Below are 13,436 nucleotides of genomic sequence, written 5' to 3'. Positions count from 1 at the left end.
ACTCCTTCTTACAGCTCATCAGCAAGAAATGATGCAGCCCTTTCTCACTCAGTACTTCAAGGTGACCTTCAGTGCTGTATTTTGCTGCTAACATACTATTTCATAGGCAGCTTACTTATCTAGTATAACACATGAACAAAAGATTGGGTTTTTAAGTCACAAAGACTTTCTTTTGCTTTTCGGGTGGGGGGCAAAGCTCTTGCCAAAACATACCTTAATAACACAAAGTAGATATCTTTAGGTTGCTTCAAAATACAAGGAACTTGTTTCCAACCAGTAATTGCATACAATCCCCAAACTCAGTTACATCATCTAGCTTGATAGTTGTTGCATACATCAATCTCAATTAAAAGGGTGACACACACTAGTTTGAAATGGCAACATGATGCAAGCACTCCAAGGAAGTTTGAGATTGGCCAGGAAACTTTGTCAACACTAAGTTTGCTGCATTATTTGGTATTTTTCACAGTGGATGAGAATGCACTCAGTTTATTTTATCAAAGTCTATTATATCGGCAAAGATTTAGTCAGGAAAGAGATTAAGTCTTACCTCTGGTTTACTGAGGCTGGACGACACAAGAGAACCTGATCCCACATCCAGATCCCACTGTTTTCTCCCACTGTTTTCTGGATCCAGTGCAGCAATTCGTCCATCCAAAGTGCTAATAATTACTAAAGACCTGAAAGTCAAGACATATTCCATAGTCAAAACTACAGCAATCTGCAGTTTCTCCTCTTCTGAAAACACCTACTACTAGCTATCTTCTGAAGTTACATTCTCTTAAATAAACTTAAGTCAATATATTCTGCAAAACAGCACTTGGTAGCTCTACCTATACAAACAAAGAGATAGTAGAAAATCTGAAGTGTACGGCTGGATGTCATAAACTAATTCTATATACCATAATACTCTTTTATAGTTCAGTTTCATATGGGGGATGGCTGACTTTTTGCTCTCAAGTATAGGTGTTCCTACTGAATGAGATCTTCCTCTCTTCTCAGATATTTACAAGAAAAGTATAAATACTAGTTTCTTCAGCCCCTTCCCTAGGGATCTTTAACATGACCTTTTTTAAGAACAAAACTAAAAAATCTCCAAATCCCAAGAACAATTAACCCAGTAAATCAGTATATAAGAAATGGTAAGCTGTAACCAGTAAGTTTTCAGCATCTGCGGATAAAGCATGGACACCCTGGAGGACATTTAACACCATTTTAAAATAAAACAAGTCTTGCCCAAGACAGACAAAGAACACCAGAAACAACCTTCAAATGTCTGCAGACAACAAAACAAACTGTCTTATGCCACTTAGAGCATTAGTGCCACTTAAAGCATAAGATAATTTATATTATCTGGCTATATAAATACATGGTTATAGAAGGCTAGCTGTTGATTTCTACACAGTCTGAAATTTATCAGTTAAAAAAAAAAATCTTATTTCTCACACAAATGAAATGAGTATTTCTGCCTGGGTAGAACTCAAGCATAAAAAGAAAACCAAAACACAAACCGCACACAGGTAATGGCCAGAGACAAAATACCGACAAAGCATTTTGAAGGGTCTTTCCTTCCTCTAAACTTGTTTCACCCTGACCTGAAATGGCTGGAATCTATGGGCTGTCCCGGCTTGTAGCAAGCTCACCCCTTTTCAAAGGGCTGTGAGAGTGTAACTGGATCACTTTACAAACGGTTTGCACTGAGGGGGGCTCATTCAGTGACCCAGAAGGGCCCTTTATAGACATAGTTTTCAATGAGACTAAAGAACTGTGTAAACAAACCTGATGGGCAGATTAACTATTTTCTAGTCTAGGGAAGGCGGTGTGGAGGGAAGGCTATTGCACACACAGATGTGGACATGAATGGCCATTTTAACCAGAAAGAATCACAAAATTGTGTAAAACTGAAGCCAAATAAATTAACTTATCCAAAATTACCAATGCAGTAAGTTGACGTTTACAGAAGAAATGAAGCGGGCACTTGTTTTTCTTTGAGGAAGAAAATAAAAAGCATGATCTTAAAAACACACTCAAGGACAGTGGCTTATTACATCACTCAAGTCATGTGAAACACTGCAGTTTTACATGAAAGTGTAACCCACACATCTTTATAAACTCTTATACTATGTTGTACTATATTATTAATAGCTTAAAGAAAATTAAATACATTTTTAACCTAAATCAGAAATATTGCATAGTCCCTATTTCTGAGGGTAGCCAAACATCACATTCCTCCATAAAACTTAAGCTTCTTTGTTCAAGAAACTGTTAGAAAAGTACCAATTGCACAAATATTTGAACAGTAGAATACACAAGTTTTATAAGCTGAGTACATATAATTATTGCAACTGTACAGAAACCAAGATCAGGTTAATAATAAACCGAATAGAAGGAGATTGTATCTCTTCTCAAGCACTGTAAACAAGTGCACACCAAAGGCTTCGGACACATACTTAACAGAATCTGGTTGCACATTATTGTAAAACAATTTACTCGAAACCCTCTAGTATTGCATAAAAATATTATTAAAAGAGGATCTATTTAAATTTTATCTTGATTCAACTGACAACTATGTTTTTAAAAAAAGGAAAAAAAAGTAGAAACAGAAATACAGCCAGAATGGGAATAATCTTGGCAATAATACTGTAGTGACGAAAAACTAACATCACACTGTAAAATGTTTCTTTCCCATCTACTCCCATTGTTTTCCTTGATCTAATTCTTCCCACCCATCTTATCCATCAGGTAAAAAATGCTTTATTCCTTTGTATTATAACTTTCCCTACTATCTTTCCTCACCAGATGCAAACCTCAACCTGCCCCAAGATTTCTCATTATTAAGGTCTCCACCATCAACACAGTAATTTGTGAACACGTACATGTGTCATGATTTCAGGTCAGTCAAATCATGGGATAACCTCACTTCAGTTTTAAATTTAACTCATCGGAGCAGGGGGAAGAATTCATGCCATGAGATTGAACTTTTGTACCAACACCACACACTTGTCAAAAAAATGGTTTAACTAACCACAAAGAATATCCTAAAACTCCTCTCCTCCCTTCGGTGCAATGACATTCTTCCTTAGTCCCCCCTGCCAATATGTAATGGACTTTGTTTCACATACTCCACCTATTGAGCAAACACTGAGACACAGGATCAGTGCAGCTCTCTGTGAGTCTAGCTACATTTAGAACTGGAACGACGTGCAAGAAAGCATTTAATTCGTTCAGCTTTTTTTTTTTTTTTTTTTCCTTGAGTGATTCATTTTGAACTAAAATGTTACATGGCATATTTCTGATTCAATCTTTAGCTTACTGTTATACCATATTCCTGCATGTCATAAAAGCCAAACTGCTAAACAGAATCCTAATTTGTGTGCTAAAATCCACAGTTAATTTCCTCTAATTATTTATTTTCCCATAATTTAAAATATTTTTCCATAAATTAAAATCTTAATGTCTACTACTCCCATATCTGACCAACTCCAATGAATTAAAACCCTGTTGCTTGCACTTTAATTGATTTAGGATGTGGTTTGGCAAGGATGTTTAAGACTGGTTCTCACTATCAAGTTTTCCTTTTTTCAGGCTTCCCTCCTTTCGCTGTGAGATTCCACTGCTTGTAAATTTGAGCGCCAAGAATGTAGAGTGCTGACAAGAAAAAAGATTTTCCCATTCCCATAGAATACCCTTTCAGGTATTCTAATTGAGTTGTTATTTGAAGCAGTAAATTAATACATTCTGATACAAGTAATTTAAGTCAATACTACTCCAAGAAACTATTTCATTTAAGAGAACTTAGAAATGGTGAGGTGTCTTGCTTTTTGTCTTCCTACATTGCTATCACAACACTTTACTGTGGCATACTATGCCAAATTTTTATGCCAAAACACTGGCCAGTAGAATGTGGTCAAGGAAGTGGAAAGTTATTTAAGAATAAAAAGAATATGTTACCATCTCTTTGCAAGCCTTTTGCTGGAAGTTGTTGAAAATAAATCACAGACTGTACTAGGGAATGAAAAACATCACACAGTACTACAGAAGGCAAAAATAAAACAAAATGAAGCCAGAATTGCAATTCTAGGTCTGTGCAATTGCCTCCGCAAGTGTGGACAAGAAAAAAAATAAATTACACATACGTATATGTATTTATATATATAGGTATAAAAAAAAAAAAAATATATATATATATATATATATATATATAATACACACACACACATATGTAAAGTGAATGAATCAATCCCAACTCCACATCAGGCAGTTACTTAATCTCCAAACTTATGAATAAAATGTATCAATCAGAAAGCTGAAAATTGAAATCAGTAAAGACAATTATACACCTTTACTCTATCTCTAGCTAGTGCTCCAGAACATATTATGGACCAAATGATGGAGAACAGAATCTCTTCTGGATCCTCACAGATGGACAACTGAAGGACTAAAGGATGGGATCAGTACAATGTAGTGCATACAAAGATAACTGTAATAGCAGCAGCTATCAGAGGCTATGTTAATACTACAGTCAGATTTGATATGCACTTTGTCAATACGAAAAAACACCTGGACTTACCCTTTTTTCATCCAACTATAAATAATCTCTATACTCAGACGAAAATCCTTTCTTACCATTTCCTGTCCTCTTTCACTTGCAGACGTGAGCTTGCTATTGAAGCGCAGTTACAGCTTTCTCTCTTTAAACTATAGAAAAAAAAATCAACTACAGACTTTCACTTATTTCTATAAAATGCAAATCCTAGGACCTAAAGACATTGTCTACATCCTGTTATGAGCTCCATCACACTGGATGGCTTGAATACAGCTTTGTTCTACTTTGCAGAAGTGAAGGTATCTGATTTACCTACAAAGAGAACAGCAAAAAGATTGCAAGGGAAAAATCCATCAGAGAGAAGGTGTAAACAGGATAGAAGAGGAACGCTTACTGAGCTTGTCTATTCTCTTTCACTCAACAAAATATTTACATCCATTCAAAGGAGCTGTTTTCATTAACAAATGAAAGAAGAGCTTATCATCATCATTTATGTACAACATTTTTCTCTATTCTGCTTTAGGAAAAAAAATAAAAAAAATAGTGGACTCAAGGGCCATTACAAATTACAAATATGTACTGTTGACTATCTGTCAAGCTTGTACTCTAAACAGCTACTCTGATTTCAATTCTGCATGTCTGTATGTAAGGAACAGTAGTAACTCACTAACCATTACATTTATTTTCTCCTAGGAAAGAAAGATTTCTCAACAACCAGAGGATTACATTCATTTTCCAACAAGAAGAACAGATTTTTTTTTTTTCAGATTACACACCCTGTTATACTAAATGGGTATTTTATTGCTGAAGAACAATCTGCTGGGGTGAGCATACAATTCAAATATAGAGGCTAAAAATTAAAGAAAAGAATGAAGGAGAATACTATGACCCTACAGCAGTTCTGTTTAAAGTTCATGACAGCAAATCTATTCCAATGCAATAATCAATTACAGAACAGATACATTTAATCTTAGACTTTAAGTTATTAGATTGGATATCTACAGTGTTTTTATTTAACTCCAGTAATCAAACAGAATATTCACTTTTAAATAATTTTTAAGAGTATTAAAAAATGAACACACTCCCCACACTCACTACAGCAGAACTGTAATAAACTAGCTAGGTTTTTGATGACCCGATACACAAAAGAATGATTCTGTTAATAGATGACTATATTTTCCTTAAAGGAAACAGGATGCAGAGTTGTCAGTCAGTTTCTTCCTCTAAATGAGTGCTTGGGTATACTAACAGAAAGCTCAGGCTTTTCATTTTTAGAACACCTTCTCAAATAGAGCATTTAGTCATGCCTTCCCTCCTCTCAACTCTAGCTGCGGCTTATCACCTCATCTTTTCTCAGCCAATTCAGAAACAGATTGGGAACAGCTCATTTTTGCATTTTTGCATTTGAGTCATTCATTAGATTCTTCCTTTTGCTAGAGCTTTGTGCCACATGTACTTATCAAATATTTTATCTCTCCTTGTTGTATTCTGAAACTTGTCCGCACTTTGTCTTGCATGCTTTTCTTCCCTTCAAGCATGCGCTAACACTTGTGTCTAACAGTCAATTAAGTAAACAAGAGAACAGCATTTTGTTTAAAAGAAAGATGACAGAAATACTATACTCTGAACAACTCCAAGGTGCAAGCGCTGGAAAGAATTTAGAGGACAGATAGGGAAGACTAGTGCCTTGGCTTTTGGATTTCCTCACAGCAGGCGCAGCACCATCACTTGGTAACAAGTCAAGAAAGGAATCGGACTCAGTATTATCATGCTAACAGCCAGGCAGGCCAGATGTTCAGTGGGATGGCATCTAGCAACTCAGGCACACAGGAAGAATTAAAACATCCTCCCTGCCTCTTCATGACCACCACCACCACTACTTCGGGGACAGTCAGGTCCTCAAGCACCATGAACCTGCTGCCTGTATTCAATCCCTGCACACTAGGTCACAGCACCCTGACTCCTCTGTTCCACCACAAACCCCCTTTCTAGGACACTGCTCCCTCCGCCAGCTCGCCCACAACCCCCCTCCAAACCGTTTCTGCTCTAAGCCCCCGACCTTATAAAGCCCTTTCCCCCACAGTGCGCCCTCACCTTCTGTACCCAACACACCGCTTCCACCCCTCTGCTACCCCCCAGCTCCTTCTGCTGCACCGCGACCCTGCGTCCCGAGACACCGACCCCCATGCCAGCATCCCTGTGTACGGGCACCCACTTGGCGCTACGCCCATTCCCAGCACCCCTTTGCACCGCCCCCTCTCCTGCACTGCCCCCCAACCCCGGGGCTCCCATGCACTGAACCCCCCATCCTGTGCACCCTCATGCACCGACCCCCATCCCATGCACCCCTGTGCACTGATCCCCCACCCTGGCACTCTCATGCGCTGACCCATGCACCGCCTCCTCTCTCCACGCCCCGACCCCCGCCCCGGGCACTGACTCCCTCCCCGACACCCCCATAACCCGACCCCCGCCCACCTGCCGCCGCTCCGGGCCTCGCTGCTCTCGTCCGGCTCCTGCTCGCCGGGCGCCGCGGCGGCCACGCCGGCCTCATCGTCCTCCACCGTCACGTCAGCGGGGCCGGCGGGGAGCGCGGCGGGGGCGGCGGCCGCCCCCAGCCCGAAAGCGGCCTCGGCAGCCGCAGCATCGCTCCGCGGAGACGGCGGCGGCGGCTCCGGGCCGCCCGCCGCCGCCGCCCCCAGCAGCACGAGCACCGTGAAGGCGGCCAGAGCGCTGAGGCACCGCGGCCCCCGCATGGAGGGGCCCCGCCTCACCCGCCGCCGGCCGTTAGGACATGAACGCCAACCGCCGCCGCCGCCGGCCGTTAGGACATGGACACGCCAACCGCCGCCACAGAATGGGCGCCCGCCGCGCGCCGCCACCCACCCGCGCCGCGCGCCCCGCCCCGCGCCCCGCCCCGCCGCCACGTACCGGCGCCCGGCGCCACACCGCCCCCTCCAGCGGGCAAGGCAGCCCATTGGGCGAGAAGGACGTCGCTCCGACCGGCCTCGCCGCTTGATTGGCGCGACGGCGGGGCGGGGCGGGAAAGAACGCGGCGACGGTGTTTGTCAACAGAGCCGCCGGCCCAATCGGAGTCACGCGGCTTCCCCCCTCCCCCTAGCCCGGCCTGCGCGGCCAATCAAAAGCGCATGATTCACCGACCCGCCCGCGGATTGGTGGAGCCGGCACGCCACACGTGCTGCTGACTGGCGCGCCGCGGGGCGCGGCCCCGCCCCTTCCTGACCGGCCCTCTGCCGGGCTGGAGACGTGGCTGTTTCTCCGTGTCGGGAGGGGCGGGCTCAGCGGCGCGCACCAAGCGCTCTGGCGGCGGGGGAGAATTAAAGGGCCCCTCTGCGGGCGAAATGGGCTCGCCGGGCGGGAAGGAGCGGGAACGCCCCTCGGCCGCCCTCGCCTGTGTGAGGGCCGCCGCCATGACGGGCGGCGAGGGGCTGCCTGAGGGAGCGCTGCCCGGGGCCGGCCTGGTGCCGGCTCCAGGCCCCGCCGCAGTCGGTCCAGCTCTGCGCCCCTGGTGTTCACAGGCCCCCTTCACCGGGCTGGTAGCTCCCCAGCTCCCTTCAGAGCTTCGGGGCGTCACATTTGACCATCTTAAGGCACCTTCTGCTTATTTGGAGCCAGTTTCCTACATTCCCGCCTCTTCCTAATTTACCGCCCTGCCGGTGCGGATGCCGGCCACAAATCGTGTTAGGAGTGATTTTATATTACTTCTGAATGACTGATGAAAATAATGGTTACATACCCAGATAGTACTGATCCTGGAGGGATCTTATTAGAAGTAGCCTGGTTCAGCAATGGTTTATAGGCAGTCCTAAAAACCATCTTGGTGGCCGATATTCAGTATATGTTTAACTGATGCTGTATTATGCTGGGTTTTCATTAAAAAAATAAGTTTATTACTCTTAAAAAGTTAATTTCAAAAGGCCTTGCTTTCTTTTTTCTAGAAGACTTGCCTTCTTCAAGCCTGAAATGAGGTTTCTATTAGATTTCCGGCTGGCATTACTAATTTTAATGATTGAATCATGTATTTAATCATTATTAATTTTAATAATTGAATCACAAATCATCATCGTTTCCAGTATTTAGCCAGAAACTGTTCTTACATCTACAGCTAACCCATAGCATACAAGAGCCCTGTCTGAAGACAGAGACTGTCCTGGCACTTTTATAGAATTGCCCTAGTATTTTAAAGTTTACTATGGATGAATGTATACAGGAAAGAAATTTTGCTATTTCACAGCTAGTAGGCAACAACCATCCCTAGAAGACCAGAGCTTTGTTGGTTACTGAGGGACTGGGATTTATCACGTTGCTGTTAAGTGATCCACCAACATATCTTCCTGCTTCTTTACAAGCATAGATCATAAATGTTCAATGAACACTCTGCATTGTTATGGACATTTTAATTATGTCCATCTAGTAACGGGCAGTTTCAGGCAGTTTTCAGGCAGTTTTGCTGGGCATAGCCTTGCTGGTTATGGATTTCCTTTGATGTGCTTCACTCACAATAACCTTAGTCTGCTCTTCCTAACTTCTTACTTATACCAACAACTATTTCTTTCCCATTTTCCTCATGTTGGCTGTTTATTATTTTTAATCATTCTCTCCAGCTTGCCATTAAAACGGGAATAGTCAAAGTATTTTCTGTCATGATTTTGGAAATGTGGCTCTCTGACCGCTCAGTGAGCTCTTTTTGAAGAGCTTTGAATTGTCTTTTGTAAGCTTCTAAATTTTTCTTCTTGCTCACACTATTTTGTGAGTTGGAAAAAACAGCTGCAGATGTATGCAAAGTCAGGTCACGAACACTGGTCCCCAGACAACCATGGACTTGCAATCCAGAGATTTTTTTGGCTTCATTCATTTTAACAAAGTCCAAAAGAGTTTACCTTGTGCCACATGCCAAGCAGCTCGTGTTAGAAAACTGTCATTTTTAGTAACTTGAATGACATTTTTTATTATATACATATGGTCTTGTGCTAATATTTTCTTTATTTAGGTAACTCCTCTCTCTTGAGTATCTGCCCCATCATATGTTTGTAAGGAGTAATCACATTCTTTCTGTTTTGCTAGGCAAACCAAGCCAGAGGCTTTTATTCTTTCCTTGCACTTTTGGCTCTCTGTTCCCCTGTTCCTTTCACTGGCCCTCCCCTGCACCTGTTCCCATTTAAATTAATCTTTCTTGCATAGCAATGCTGTGAACAGTCATGTCAAAGGGTAGCTCCAATATGTTTAAATTTAAAACTCCATTATATTTAGAGATTGTGTACACTGCCATCCTTTTTGCAGTAACTGCTCTCTTTCCCAGCTAGTTTTTCAAGGGGCTTAGAGACAGATGCTCAATAACCACAGACCACAGCAAGTTTTAGAATATCTGAATACTTCACAAGTAGATCAACACTTCTACATTTGTCCTGGTTCATGATAGTTTATTGCACTTAAGGCAAAACATGAAGTACCTTGTGCAAGTGTCCTTAGCACACTCATGAGTATTAACTCATATTCTTGTATTTCCTCCTGCTACCCTGCCCCAGATCAGCAGTCTGACAAAGGCTGCCTTTTATTTTATGGGGGCTGTTAACAGCTTTCAGGAGAGTCCGTATATTCTTCTAAGCTGCTCCTCATCTATGTTTCTTAGCACTGCAGCAAAAGGAATAAAAATCATCATGATCTAAAAGCTCTCACTTTTCTGTCTGGAAACTTAGTTCTTTAAGACATGGATGGTACTGTTTGCAAGTCCATAAACCAAGCACTGTAATCCAATAGTATGATTTCCTGTCTGTATTAAAAACTTGTGCCAACAAACCCAAACTTCCTGCTCATTGCAAAGCATGACTCACATTCTCCATTCTGTTTAGACTGACTGACACAAGAGAGCTATTGCAGTCATATGACAGTAACTTTAAATCCAGCCATTTATCTGGAAATCAAAGCCTACGTAACTCCGCATCTAAACTGCCAGCTTTTCTTGAAGAACCTGCTGTTGGAGCAGCAAGGCACAGCAATGAAAGCCCAGCATGCCACCTTGTGGCTGCCCTGTACCAAAGGCCATTAATAGTCCCCTGCAAGACGATCATTTATAGCCTGCCTTTTCCCCCAGGAAATTCAGACTGTCGAAAAGCTGCACACATCGTAACCGATATGCCAGCCCCCCCCCCCCCCCCCCGCTGATTTCTTTTCATAAGCAGAACAAAACCAAGCAATTCTTCATCCAACAGGATCCCAACAGAGACAAGAAGTGAAGTAGGTGGTATCCAGCAGAAATGACACTGAACTGGAGTTTGCAGGATAAAAAATGAGGTAGCAAGAATATATTTGCTGAGACATGATTGGAAGAACAGGCTTGGAGAGTTACTGCCAACCGGAAAAAGAGTTTATCTGGAAAAATGAGTTAGAAGTGCTTTCAACTACTCTACCTTCCACTTGGTTTCTCTGGTATGTTCGTGAAGTTTTACCTTCACAGGTCTTGTTGACTTCTAGCTGTTTCATGCCACTATCGAATGAGAGGGACATACAGTTAATTGGATAAACAGGTCTGACAGTCAGGGACTGCTATGTCTCCACTAGGATTTCACTCAGGTTAGTGTGCGCTCTCATAACAGGTTTAAGATGGGCAAAGCCTGCTGCAGAAGGTTGTCCTGCAGCCTTCCCACTCTCACTGTGTAGGAATGTCCCTTTTGGGGGCATTTGCTGTCTTGAACAAGAGCAGCTTAAGCCAGATATGCAACTCCCCTTCAGGGAGGTGTGTAAAGTTTGTCTGAGCCAGTTCAACTCACTCATGTTGAAAGAAGAAACTGCTCTCTGCTGGTGTGGCAAGGTGAATCAGCTCAGCACAGGGTCAGAGGAATGCTAGAGGCAGCACAAACTATATCCGAGACTAGAGTGGAAGCTGGGTGAGGAAAGTAAGGAACAATATCTTCTGGTTTTGACAGCATCAAGTTCTCAGCTACTGTGTAATTTCCTAACATGTAATTTCAGCCTTAGATGCAGAATTCACCACCCAGAATCATACAGCTACTCTTGCAAGTCTTGTGGTCCAAGCCATTCTGCTCACCAGTGTGGCATTTTGTTAGGGGTAACATCCAGCAGTTCCCACCCTGTTTGACAAGGAAAATGCCTGTTCAGACAAAGCAGGTTCAAACACCTCCCTCTGCACTGAAGCAGGGAAAACTAGAGTTGACTCCCAGCAGGGCTTTGACAAGGGGCAAACACAGGCTTGTACGAAAGGACTTTGAGCTGTTTGCAAATAGAGCTGTCTGTCACTGAAACTTGAGGAAAATTCAATTCTGAAAGTCCGGTGCCCTCCTTTTGTGCACAAGCAATTCTCAGCACATCATAAATTCAATTTTCTACAGAAGATTTTCCTGCATTCACTGAAACTGTAACTCGCCAACAGATTCAGAGAAAATGCTAACAGAAAAACAGCATTATCTGTAAGTGGAAATGTTTGTGTTCCTCCAGGTGTATGCACTGTAAGAGATATGTTTCAAGCCAAAGCTACCAGTAATTGCTGTGAGAATACAAACAGGTTTCTCAACCGTACTTAACGTTAGTGCTAGCACTCCCCACTCCAGTGGGATTTGAGATACACACATGTAAGGATGGGCTGCCTGATCAATGCAAAACCCCCACGACTGTTCAGCATGTGTTTCCACTTCAGGCAGCAGTCAAACATTCGGGTAATGAAAGGAGTAACCCCAAAATCCAGTCACCTTCTCCTTCAGGTCTGATGATAACGCATTTTGGAAGAACACAGTACTTACGGCCGAGTTTTTCTGAAATACAAATCTCATTAAATGTGTGTTTGCACTTTAATTTGCAGGAAAAATCATTGCCAGCTAATAGAAAACTCTAAACTATTCTGCATGGCCATCACGTGCTCTTAAGGGCAAGTCACCTGCTCTGTATGGAAAGGTAAAGCCTAATTTGCTCGGATACTCCTGGGCAGTGGTAATAGAGTCTCTGTTTAAGTAAAACCCCACTGTTCAACGACTGGTTTGCTTACCCAGGGAAAACAGAAAGGATAATTTCTAGCCCTTAAAAATCACTGCAGAATTGCAGAGGATGGCAACAAAACAAGTTGGGCACACACAGAACTAAAAGAAAGAAAACAGACACAAAGAGAAGCAGCTCTTCTATTGTGCAAATAATAATAATAAAAAATCCTTCTCAGCTCACTGTGACCTTGGAGCGAGCAGTAAGTGGCAAACGCCTGCAATTCTCATAGATCTCCGTGGGGTTGCACCAGTATGAGATGCCAAAGCATGGTCTTAACTAGGTTCCCAGGAGGGCAAATGGTGGTGTGGAAGTACTTGACCGCTGACTTGTCTCCCTGTTACTCTCCCAGGAACAATCTCAATGGATTCCAATGCAGGATACCAGGAAACAAAAAATGGAAAAAAGGGTTTATGTGCTCCCTGACTGGAAACCTCTATCAGGCTTTACGTTGGCCCTCCTGCAAGCTGGGATAAGCTCCAGTGAGCGTTAGATAACTCTGTGGTCTGAGGGCCAACGTCTTTTGTCAGGGACCTGGCCTGGCCTGCCCATCCGTACAGGAATACAGAATATAGGAGAGCTCCCGGCGCACGAGGTGCTGCCTGGCTGGAGCGCCAGTTGGGGCACAGCGGCCTTTGGGAAGCTGGACACGGCTCGGGCCACTCTCAACCCTGTAGCTTGAGGTCGGCAGGTGCCTCCATGACCCGCTTTCTCCCCCAGCATTTCCACGTCCAACATACCATATTCTCCCACACGTTAAAATGAAGCTTGGCAGCGAGGGGGAGTCATTTCAGGGCTTCGTCTCTCAAAACTCTGCTCCCAAAGACTCAACGCTGCAGCCCTGTGCGCCCTGAGACTGAGACGAGACGAGCTGGGACAAGTC

General features: G+C 43.3%; 1 protein-coding gene across 1 annotated transcript in view; it reads right to left on the bottom strand.

Annotated features, from left to right (window-relative positions):
- EIF2AK3 (eukaryotic translation initiation factor 2 alpha kinase 3) overlaps window positions 1-7,122 on the bottom strand; it is a 45,268-nt gene extending 38,146 nt beyond the window's left edge. Inside the window, exons 1-2 of the mRNA XM_062575107.1 lie at window positions 7,025-7,122; window positions 551-680 (exon numbers count right to left, since the gene is read on the bottom strand). The gene's annotated coding sequence lies outside the window, so the exon portion shown is untranslated. The remainder of the gene's footprint in view (window positions 1-550; window positions 681-7,024) is intronic.
- Window positions 7,123-13,436: the final 6,314 nt, after the last annotated feature.

The sequence above is a fragment of the Rhea pennata genome, chromosome 4, assembly GCF_028389875.1.
Source record: "Rhea pennata isolate bPtePen1 chromosome 4, bPtePen1.pri, whole genome shotgun sequence".
Taxonomy (NCBI): domain Eukaryota; kingdom Metazoa; phylum Chordata; class Aves; order Rheiformes; family Rheidae; genus Rhea; species Rhea pennata.
This window is presented reverse-complemented; position numbering and strand designations above follow the sequence as displayed.